At 37.3% G+C, this 12,166-nt stretch overlaps 1 protein-coding gene and 1 pseudogene across 2 annotated transcripts in view; both read left to right on the top strand.

The window, feature by feature from the left end:
* The window catches only part of Hacd2 (3-hydroxyacyl-CoA dehydratase 2), a 110,803-nt gene that overhangs the window by 48,231 nt on the left and 50,406 nt on the right, over nt 1-12,166 (top strand). The window lies entirely within an intron of this gene.
* LOC141423250 (protein FAM98A-like) lies at nt 5,439-10,397 on the top strand (annotated as a pseudogene).

The following is a 12,166-nucleotide window of genomic DNA, read 5'->3' as shown; positions in this document are numbered from 1 at the left end:
ACAGGAATTTGAATAAGTTGCCATGACTTATAATTGACTCGTTGTGTCCTCTTAGAGATGGTGTGTAGTATTTTCACATTTCTGTTTTTTTCAAAATATGATACCCATAGTCTTCTTTACTCCCATGTCCTGCACGAGAAGTTCAGGAAATGTTTCTCCCTCTCTTTCCTATTTAGTCTCCCTACTTTATCCTGTTTTACTAAAATAGTTCCTTCCTAAAAAAAAATGTGATACCCTTTTATGTTATCTTCAGAAAAATTGGAGGTATGTGTCATGTACTTCATGTCTATCTTTTGCTCTCATTCAGAGGTTAGAATTTCAGAGCAGACACTGCAAAAGTAAACAAGTGAGGGAAAAGCTGCTGACTATTTCATGGACCCCTCAAAAACCTCATTTCCTTCAGAAGCCTTGGAGCTCTCTATTGAAACCATTTTATTGGGGTGTTTTGCCTGTGAGAACCTCAGTTAAATGGGAAAGTAATAAGCTGCTTGTGGCAGGCACTTTGACTGAAACAGGCAACAGTTAAAGAACCTCCAGTAACCTAGAGTGTAGTTCAGAGTCAAAGCCTAAATATATGAGAACATGGCTCAGAACACTGACCATCTGATTTTATTTCTTTCATAAACATTGTCAATTACACAGCTGGATTTTTTTTTTTCTTGCTATATTGGTTATAATGAAACTCAAAGCCAAGCTTGTGGCCCACCAAACAAGTGTGCAGGCCCCTCTACATGTTTAAGTATTAATTTCTCTCAGATTTGCAAGTTATTTTTCCCCCTTATCCAACTTTCTTGTATTTTATTTTGTGTGTGTATTCTAGTGCTTTTCCAGCTTTCCTTCCCAAGTTTTCCTAGAAAGTTTGAGAATAAAGACAAGAATAGCTTGCCATAAATATGAAAGTCCCCCTTTTACATTTTAACTTAAAAACTAAGCTCCCCCCAAAAAATCCAGGAAAAATCAGTATTCTATGCTGCACTGTGTATATCTTTTAGCTGTGTCTCCTGAGATTGAGTTGCATATGTAGGAGTAAAATTCCTAGGAAAAAGATGCCTTAAAATTGTTCTTACATCACAGCATAACTTAGAATCAACTCTCAGTAAATCTAGTCTAGCTGCTTTTTCTCCATTGTGGAAAAGGTATATTTTTATTTCTTTTAAAAGCTGCATAAAATAGGTGGCTCGTTGTATGAAAATTATATCTTTGAGTTAATCTTGGTCAGCATAGTGAGAGTCCACTTGCTCTGGTGTATACATTCATATAGTGAAATGCTGGGTGGAGTTATTTTTCAGTTTCATTTTCTCTTGGTTGAGTGAAATTATTTTTCAGTTTCATTTTCTTTTGGTTAAGTTTAAATAGGTTGACTACTAGTAAGGTATCACTGTATTGCAGCCTGCTATACATCTTTAGGGTGCACCTCTTCTGTTTTGTCATTTAAAGGGAAATATTTTAATTTTTACTGCACATTTATTACCAATGGTGACATGTGAAGTATCATTGTACATGATTTCTTACGTTTCTCCTTTCCTATTCCTTCTAATTTCATAAAAATTTAGGCTTGAATGCACTTAGTAACAGTGTCCTCTAAACACAAGGAAAATGCAATGCTGTTTTATAGTTGTGTTCATATTTTAGAAAGGCTAACCTCAAATAAATCCAGTTTATCATATAAGCACCATAATTTCGCTGTTGATTTCATTCTAAGACAAATTTCTTTTGTCAGAGCTTGATAGTGTAAGTGTGGTTATGTGAAATACATTGAAAATTTCTTTAGGGAGATGGTCTACAGACTCTGAAGCATGGCCAGTTTTCAAACAAACAAACAGATAAGTGCCTGAAAAGCCCACTGTAGTCATCTGTGAACCCTGGTTGTGTCACAATCTGCTCTGCTCCTGTCTGACATTCCCACCCCTTCTTTATTTGGGCCAGTATTTGCTGTTTCCCTGACATTAGCTTGTACACTAAGAAAAAGTATTTAAGAAATTCCTGTTTTAAGATTGGAATTGGTTCACATTCACAATTATCTTTTTGTTAGTGCCAAGTGTTTAATTTCTTGCTAAGAATAATGATTTTTTTAATTTTGAAAGTTTAATTCCTGCTTTTTATAAGGAGTTCAGACAATGTAGAAAAGTACAAAGAGTAAAATTTAAAATTGTTCCAGGGCTGGAGATGTAGCCCAGTAGTACGGCATTTGCCTAACATACGTGAGGCCCTGGGTTCAATCTCCAGCACCACAAAACTGCACACACACAAAAAAAATCACCCCAAATTCTACCAGTAGGTAGGCCCATTCATTTTAGGTAAACATCATTCCACTGAAAATTCTTTTTTCACATATATGTTAACATAAGGAAGAAAATATAGATGGATGAAAGAATCAAGATCGATAACTTATAACTGTGACATAAAAACTACATGTTTTTTTAAATTAAAAGATACTGAGTTTATCAGAATAAAACTTTTTACACTATAAGGGATATATTATTTACTAGAAGACCCTTCTAAGAAAAACATTATAACAATGATAGAGTTATATTTAGCTAAATTTCAGGTTTAGTCAATATTTTTAGTTTCATTAAGGATATTTAGGCAGTATTTCTTTTTTTCCCTCTTTTTAGGCAAGATCTCTTAATTCTATTAAGAAAATTAGTATTGCCACACTTCCTTTCATCTTATCTTTCCTAGCTCCCATTTTTAAATCATGTTATTAGTTTATTATTATAGTTCATAAGCATTTACATTTTATTCAGTGACCCTAATTATCAGAACTGTCTTGTCTTAGTGTTATATTTGAATGGATTCAGCCTTCTTTGGGCCGTTATACCCTGACTTTTCCATTCCTGAGTTCTCTATTTTGACTTAGCTCATGTGGATGAATTCTTGACACCATGTGTTTCTCACTAAGTTCACATCAGCATTGTGTGCTAAGTTCCTCCCAGTTTAGTGGTGGCTGTCTTACCTTTTGCCTTTTATACAAGAATGACATCTTGGGTAGGAATGATATTCTTGAACACACCATCTTTCCCTCAGACCTTTGTAGAGTTGCTTCATTGTCTTCTCAAAATCTGAAGCCAGGCTGGTTTTCTTGCTACTTTATAGGTAATTTTTTTGGTCTGAATCCTGAAGTATTATTTTTACAACCAAGAAATGACTCAGTTTCAGTCATTCATTGTCAGCTGTTCAGAACTCAGTGTATTCTTCAGTGCAAATTTAGTTCTTTTATTTCAGGGAAATTTTTTGGATAATTTATACCATTGAATACTTTTTTTCTGTTCTGTTTATTGGGTTCTCTTCTTTGGGGATAGCAGTCATCCTTGTGTTGGGTTGTCTTCATCTTCAGTAATTATTATGTTGCTTCTATTGCTTTAGTCTTTGACTCTCCCCCAATTCAGTGCATGCTTAATTTTTTTTCCTTCTATTATGTTTGTGTCATTGCTGTGCCTTTTCACTTTATGAAGTATCCAGCTATTTTATTAGTTCTGATACAGATATAACTCCATTCTCCCTGACCACATTCCACAGTATTTGGGATATGGTCATCTTCTCTTTGAGCTGCAGTTTAAGATTAGAGCTCTCCTATCCTCCACATTTTCCTAAACTCCTAAGGGCATAAGGGCAGAACTTAGGGCAGAGGACCGATATTAAAACATTATAAAGCCTTTATAATTAAAATTTAGTACTAATATAGAAAGATCTTAAGGATGTATTTTAAGGGAAGGATAGTAGGATATAGAACAATGTATACAGAATGCTGCCATTATGTAGAATATTAGAAAAAAGACAATGTATAAATACATCTTTATACATTTACTTATTTATTTGCTTTATATACTTAAAATATATCCCTGGGATCATAGACAGGCATTAATAATTTGTTGTCTGTAGGAAAGGTGCCTGGGTGGTGGTGGGATGGGATTGGGAGGGAGATTTTTCTCTGTCTATCTTTGTATACTTTTTGAATTTTTAACATGATGAGTGGGGCTGGCAGAGTGGCTCAAATGGTAGAGCACCTGTCTAGCAAGCACTAAGGCCCTGAGTTCAAACCCCAGTACCACCAAAAAAAAAAAAAAATGCTTAGTGGCCGCTCATTGCCTTCAGGGAAAAGTCTCAAAAGAAGAGCTAACTTAAAGCCAGGGAGTGTGAGTACACTGTCCTGCTCACTGTTGAATCACTATGTGGAGAACAATATACCTGGAAGCATAGGTGCTACAAAAGTATTTGTTGAATAAAATAACACAAGGTGCCTAGTAAATCTTTTTTGGATGAATTTTGATCTAGATAATAAAATCAAACTTTCACTGATCAAACTACAGAATTTTTTTGTCATCTGAAAACATCAGTTTAAGTAACAACAAAAAGTCTGCTGTTTTGATTTTAACACACTGTCAATCTGCTCAATTAAGGAGTGATAGTAGATAAGTGCAAGCACAGTGGGAGTGACTGTAAAAGAAGAAAAGAAAGTGGAGCTAGTCTGCCTATCTGTCTGTACTCCACATTGCACAAGGAAGGATTTGTGGTAACACACAAAAAGTACAATCTAGTATGTGTCAGATTTGGCACAAAACTTTCTGGCTGCCAGATTGAAAAGGTGACTGAGTTCTAATTATCATTGGGAAGGAGCAAACATTTCATAACATTAAAGTCTAAAATTTCTCACCTGGAGTTTTATCTAAGGAGCATTGAGTGACAGGGTGGACAAAATATTGTGTACTATTCCCCCAACAAATAAGCAAGTAAGTGTTTTGATAGTTTCTTATGAAATCTACCTAATAATAACAGTATGCCCAACTCAGTGATGCCAGTTCTGTTCAGAGCTAAGATAATGTGGTTCATTTATATGGCCTTGTGCTGTTTGTCTAGCTTGAATCCAAGGATAGACTTAGTGCTCCCAGCCTTCAGATGGTCTTCCTTTTGGAAGGGCCCCTTCTTCTTGCTGGCATTTTGACTGATCCAGTGGAGCAGGCATTTTGAGATTATGTTGTCAGGTTAGGGTCTGAACTGCTATTTGCTGGGTGGCAGGTTGAGGTGGGTGCATTTACCACAGATACTAAGTGAGTGTTGGAATGAATTACATCATTTGGGGAAATCAAGGTGCCTAAATAGGCAGGTTCTCTGGTTAGGGACAGCAGAGGCCTAAAGTCAAGGCCAGAGTTGTCTCAGCACCTGCATCAAACTAGAAAGCATTGGTTAGCTTTTTATTAGTAGTTACTGAGATTTAAATTACTCTTAAGGATATGTGTTCTTGTATATTGCTGTTGGGAGCATAAACTGGCAACCAACTTTTCAGAAAACAATTCCAAGAGCCTTAAAGACACTCATACCATTTGACCTAGTACTCCTACTTCTGGGAAGCTATTCCAAGGAAATAATACATATATATATATATATATATATATATATATGCCTCAAAAAATTCTGAGCATAATGCTGGAGGCCAGTGGCTCACACCTGTAATCCTAGCTTCTTGAGAGGCTGAGATTAGGAAGATAATTGTTTCAGGCCAGCCCAGGGAGATAGTTCACAAGTCCCATCTCCAAAATAACCAGAGCAAAATGGGTTGGAGGTGTGACTCAATCTTGTAAGCACAAAGCCCTGAGATCAAACCCCAGCACTGAAAAAAAAAAAAAAAAAGTTCTAAGCATAATATTTCATTCCCTCACTTATGATCAAGAAATTGATGATGACTTAAATGTATCACAGAATAGGTAAATATAATATATTCACTCAAAGTAATATCAAGACTCAAGTTAAAGAAGTTAAAGTGTTAAATGTAAGAGACTATTTTTAAAGTGTGGAATGAGAAAAGCAAAATATAGAGTACGAACAATAGAAATTGAATTGACTGCACTTTAAAATATGTTTAGAATCAAAGACTGATGGGAAATACACCAAAAAGAGTAAATCATTGTATTTGGATACTAAAACTTGTTTTGAAGAAGTACATTCTGAGAGCTGGGGATTTGGCTCAAATGGAAGAATAACTGCCTGACAAGTGGCAGGCCCTGAGTTCAAACCCCAGTAATGCCCAAAAAAAGTATTTTGGTAATTTTGTCTAGCATTTTTTAAAGGAAGGCAGATAAAAATACCTGTGTTAGCTAGAAAAGAGTGCTTTATGGTAGAGAGGGAGTAATTAATACTCCTGTGAAGGCTGGAGTGTAGCTCAGTACAGAGCACTTGCCTAGCATGCATAAGACTCTGGGTTCAATACCAATGTTACACACACACACACACACACACACACACACACACACATCCTGTACTCAGCTGAATTGAACTATTCTTCTCCAGACCTTCCAGATCATCTGTTCATAATCATACTTTGTGAGTGTTCTGATTTCAGAACATCAGAACAAAATAAAGCAACCCTAGATGACAGTCTCCAAAATCTCTCTCAGTTCATTTATTTTAAAGGCTATGCTGCTAATGTAAATGAATAAATTGACATTTGGGTTTATTATCTAATCTCTCATGGTTTTGATTAGTCCAAGTCTGGTGAATGGGATAAAATCAGGTTTTTGAACTTGTAGATCTGAGGTCCAGATCCTGTACTTCTTATTCCCCACTAAGACACAGCAGCAAGCCTGGAGCATTGCTGGTAATATTAGCAGTCTAGTCAGTTGCTTTACTGGCAAAAGAAAAAAGGGCAAAAAATAAAAGGGAAAAGGTCACATTTTTATATGATGAGCTGGTCTTTGAGTTAAAAGAGGAAGAAAGGGAGGAGAAAGAAGAAGCAACTAGAAATGGTGGTAACTCATATAAGAAATCTAATTCTCAGTATTTTTTTAAGAAAAAACTTTTTCTTATTTGAAGTGTAATCTGGTTAAGTGTATTCACTAAATGTTTGATTCGCTAGCTTTTTAGCTGTATTACAAAATTATACAACCAGGCTTTCTACTTCACTTATATATTTATTTTTAGAAATAACAGCTTTATTCAGCTACAGTTCACCTATTTAGAGAGTATAATGAGTTCTACAACCATTACCACAATCAATTTTAGGACATTTTCATTACCCTAAAAGGAAATCCAACAGCAGTCACTTCTATTTTCCCCCCAAAACTCCTAGCCCTGCCTAACTAGTAATCTGTTTTCCATCTCCATAGATTTGCCTATTTTGGATATTTCATATAAATTAAACCATACAACATATAGTCTTTTGCACTACCTTCTTTTCACAAAGCATAATGTCTAGACGATTTATCAGTATTGTGACATATATTAGTACTTTGTTCATTACTTTTACTGTTTTATTCTAATCTTTTTAAGGATATAGCACATTTTTATGCATTCATCTGTTGATAGAAAATCTTTGTTTCCAGTTTTGGCTCATGAATACTGCTGTGAACATGCATGTACACATTTTCATAGGAGCATATATTTTCATTTCATGTTTGCACACACAAAGATGTGTAACACCTAGGAATAGGATATAGTAGTTCTGTATTTAACATTTTGAGGCACCAGTGACTGTTTTCCAGAGTGGTGGCACCATTTTACAGTGCCATCAGCAATGTACGAGGGTTCCAGTGTTTCCATACCCTTGTCAATATTTGTCAATACCTGTCTTTTACTACAGCCATCCTAGTGTATGTGAAGTATATCTCATTGGGGTTTTGATTTGCATCTCCCTGATGACTAATGATGCTCAGCATTTTTTTCATGTGCTCATTGGCTATTTGTGTATCTTCTGTAGAGAAATGTCTTTTCAAATTCTTTGCCCATTTTTAATTGGGTTATTTGTCTTTATTGTTGAATTGTAAGGGTTCTTTATATTTTGGATATCCTTACATATGATTGCAAATTTTTTCCCTATCTCTGAATGTTAACTTTCCATCACTGTGATTAAAAACAAAAACCTGAGAGAAACAATTTAAAAAGAGGAAAGATTTATTTTTGCTCATTGTCAGTTGGTTCCATTGCCATAGGTTGTCAGGAGGTAGAACATCCTGGCTGTGGGAGCATATGGCAAAGAAGGCTGCTCACAGCATGGTGGCCAGATTCAGAGAGAGAGCGAGGAGAGGGCCAGGGACAAAGTACACTCTTCCAGGGTATGCCCCCCATTAGCCCACTTCCTCCAATGATACTCTATCCACCTCCCTGAAGTTTCCACTGCTTCCCAAATAATGCTATCAAATTATGAGCCCCTCAATGGATTAATCCACTGATGAGGTCAGATTCCTTCACAAAAGCCTCACCTGCATTTGGGACTGAACCCTCAACACAAGAGCCTTTTGGGGACATTTCAGATCCAAAGCATAACACATGGATTGTTTTCACTTGCTTAGTGGTGTCTTTGAAGCACAAAAGTTTTTTAACTTTTATGAAGTCTTATTTTTTCTGGTGCTTTTGGTGTCATAGCTCATAAACCATTGCCTAATTCAAAGCCATAAAATTCATACCAATGTTTTCTAAGAGTTTTATAATTCTATAAAATTCTATAAGATATACATTTAGGTTTTTGATCCATTTTGAGGATGGTGTGTGTGTGTGTGTGAGTGAATCAAATCCAGAGCCTTGCACACGTAGGCAGACACTCTACCACTGAGTTACACCCCAGCCCTTAGTTAATTTTTAGGTATGGTGAGAAAGTGGTCCAACTCCTTTTTCTTTTTTAACATGTGGCTATCCAATTGTCCCAGCATCATTTACTGAAAAGGCAATCATTTTTTCATTGAGTTGTCTTGGCACCCTTACTGAAAATGAAGTGAGAGTGCATTCATGAATATATGCATTGCCGGCGAAGCGGGGAGCCTGACGACTCAGAAATTTGAATACCACATTGGCATGGCGTGTGACCTTATGGAGACTGACATGTCGGAGTCGTTGAAAGATCTGGGTTCCAAGGGCCCATTATGGATGATGGCACACTTACCTCAGGCAGTCTCTGCTGGAGCTAATTCCCCCTAGTTTACCAAAGTCTGTGCTTGGCTGGTGTCTGAGTTAAGAGTACTCTGTAAACTAGAGGAAAATGTGCAAGCAACTAACAGTCCAAGTGAAACTGAGGAGTTCCAGCTTGAGGTGAGTGGGCTGCTAGGGGAGATGAACTGCCTGTATCTTTCCTTCACATCTGGGGATGTGACCAAGCGCCTGCTCATTCAGAAAAACTGCTTCCTTCTGCACATACCTCATCTCAGAACTAGAAGCTGCCAGAATGTTCTGTGTGAATTCTCCAAAAAAATCTCAAGGAGGCGGTAGTGAGGTCTTTCAAGAGTTGAAAGGCATATGTATTGCTCTAGAAATGTCCAAACCTCCAGCCGATGTAACTGTGTTCTAATTCTTCAGCAGGATTGAGAAAAAATTAAAGGAAACATTAGCAAAAGTTCCACCTAATCATGTGGGAAAGCCTTTATTGAAGAAGTCTATGGGACCATTACACTGGGAAAAGATAGAGACAATTAATCAGGCAATAGCCAATGAATATGAAGTCCAGAGGAAGATGTTAATAAAACATTTGGATGTCACCGTACAGTCCTTTGGCTGTTCTGACACAACTAAGAGTCAGACAAAAGTTAGCCAGGGTTTACCAGCCGAAGCGTTCAGTCTTATCTCCTAAAAGAACTGTCTCCGGTGCCCATCTCTTGGCTGCAAGACAAGACTTGTCAAAGATTTTAAGGATAAGCAGTGGTTCTATAAGAGAAAAGACTGTCTTTGCCATCAAAACACCCTGATGGGCAGGGTGCCTGACAAGTGGTAGATCCAATGAAATTGAACCTCCACCCCCAGAGATGCCACCATGACAGACGAGGCAAGATGGCCCCCAACAGCAAACAGGAAGCCGAGGAGGAGGGAGAGGTGGTTATGAATATTCATCATATGGAGGCCGAGGAGGTCATGAACAAGGAAGAGGGAGAGGTGGACGTGGTGTCTATGAACCATGGTGGCTGAGGGGGAGGAAGAGGAAACAAGCATCAAGGAGGATGGACAGATGGAGGGATTGGAGGAGGAGGTAGCTACCAAGATGGTGATCGAGATTCAGGTTTCCAGCCAGGTGGCTATCATGGTGGCCACAGCAGTGGCTATCAAGGCAGTAGTTATGGTGGCTTCCAAACATCTTCATATACAGGAAGTGGATACCAGGGTAGTAGATGCTAGCAGGACAATAGATACCAAAATGGTGAGCACCATGGTGATCAAGGTAGTGGTCATGGCGGGAGAGGTGGTCACGGAGGCCGGGGTGGGCGTGGAGGGTAGGGAAGAGGGTGGGAAGGAAGGGGGAGCCAGACTTACCACCAAAGAGGTCAGTTTGTACAGTACTTCCAGCATGGAGGCAACCAGTATAATCATTCTGGATTTGGACAGGGAAGAGATTATACCAGTTGAGGCTACAGAACCCTACATTTTACCAGAGTTCAAGTAATAGAAACTTAGTTCCACAATCCTGAATCTATTTTGAATTAATATGAGACCACAGGTGGCAAAAAACACATCTCTCTTTCTATGAAAAAAAAATTTAAGGTCATTAAAATTGTCTTTTAATTGATCAGTAGACTGATTTCACAGTCAGAAAATGCATACTTTTTTGAAGAAAATACTTGAATAAAGTGGTTTTCATGTTTTCAGTATGCAGTTTTGAAAGTGAGGATTCACCTAGACTTTTTAGATTTACAACTGGGAACCTTCCTCATACTAACAATCCACTCGTGCTTTGAGTGAGGTGTCCTAATGTTTATTTTCCAAGCACAGTTCTGCCCTGATTGGCACTAAAAAAAAATTCAGAGAGGTTGTGCCACATTTGCTTTGTGATAGAACTGGTAAGTGAGTTCCTATTAAATGAGCTCTTCTTCAGTAGCCCTATTCTGTTGATGAATACTGTACCATGTGCTCAACTCTAAAACCCGACACAGCCAAAATCCATAAAGACTATAAAAGCACACTAAGTTGTGAACCTATAGTACATGTAGGCATTTAGTTAAGTATAGCAACTCAAACTGACCCGCATCCATCCAAAACAAGTTCTTCAGTAGATTTTATTTTTACTTGAAATCTGCTAGAAGAAACAGCATACCAAAATTTGTTTTGTGCACGAGTTAATACCACTGGCTCAGCAAATACAAGTTAGTTTGCTTTAGGCAGAAGACTTACCTTGTAATCTTAGAAATGCACTACACAGTAAGCTAGAGTTTTCCTTAGTACAGGATGCCCTTTACTATGGCTGCAGAAAACAAAAACCTGGCTGAGTTGATGTTTTCCATTCTCCTTTACCGAAATGTACATGACATGATGCATCTTGCTGGGTTTTTGTGTCCTTAGACATTGTTAAGCTGTAAAAGAAAATGGCTGGAAGTGTACTTTGTGTGAAAGATGAGCAATAAAGTATCTGTATGTTCAAAAAAAAATTAAGTGACCATAAATGTGAAGGTTTATTCTAGACTCTCAATATCTATTACATATGTGTGTATATATGTATGTTCATATGTATTCCATTTGTGTACATGGCCTTGCACTTATCTATCTATCTATCTAGGTAGATAGATAGATAAACATAATGTATATAGATATATGCATCATTAAGGAATAAGTGCATTCTTTTTACTCATTCTACAAAGATTTGTTAGGTACCTCTATAGGCCAAGCACTGTGCTTGACATATCCATGTTATTTTCTTTTGGAAACCAAATTACTGCTCTTCAAAGCCCAAGTTTTATTTATTTATTTTTAAATATACTCCTTTCTTTAATTTTCTAATACCATATTAGTGCTGTACTGGGAATGTATTATGATGTTTATAAAACTGCTAACAATATATCTTAGTTAAATTCATCCCCTCCATCATTCTCCTTTATCCCCATTCCCTCCATTCTTAGAATAGTTTCAACAGATCTCATTTTCCACTTTCATACATGAGTACATACTATTTCCACCATATTCACCCTCCTGTACCCTTTCCTTATATCCTCCCCCCTCCCACTGGTACCAACCCCAAATTTTATTTTAAAAACTCATTTTAGCAGGCTGTAACATCTCTTGCTCTTAATGAGAAATAAAGTGATTGCTTGTCTTAGCCACACCTGTAAAGGCAATGGTACATCTCTGATTTGTCCAGTCTTTTGGCAAGTTGTAGTTTGTCCCAATACATAAATGTTCAGAAGTCTCAGGGCATCTTACAGGGCTTGGAAGATGAAAATCGATCCAAAATAGTCCAATAGCTTGAAGATGAGGTTAGTTTTAC

Source organism: Castor canadensis, chromosome 5 (assembly GCF_047511655.1).
Source record: "Castor canadensis chromosome 5, mCasCan1.hap1v2, whole genome shotgun sequence".
In the NCBI taxonomy this organism is placed as follows: Eukaryota; Metazoa; Chordata; class Mammalia; order Rodentia; family Castoridae; genus Castor; species Castor canadensis.
This window is presented reverse-complemented; position numbering and strand designations above follow the sequence as displayed.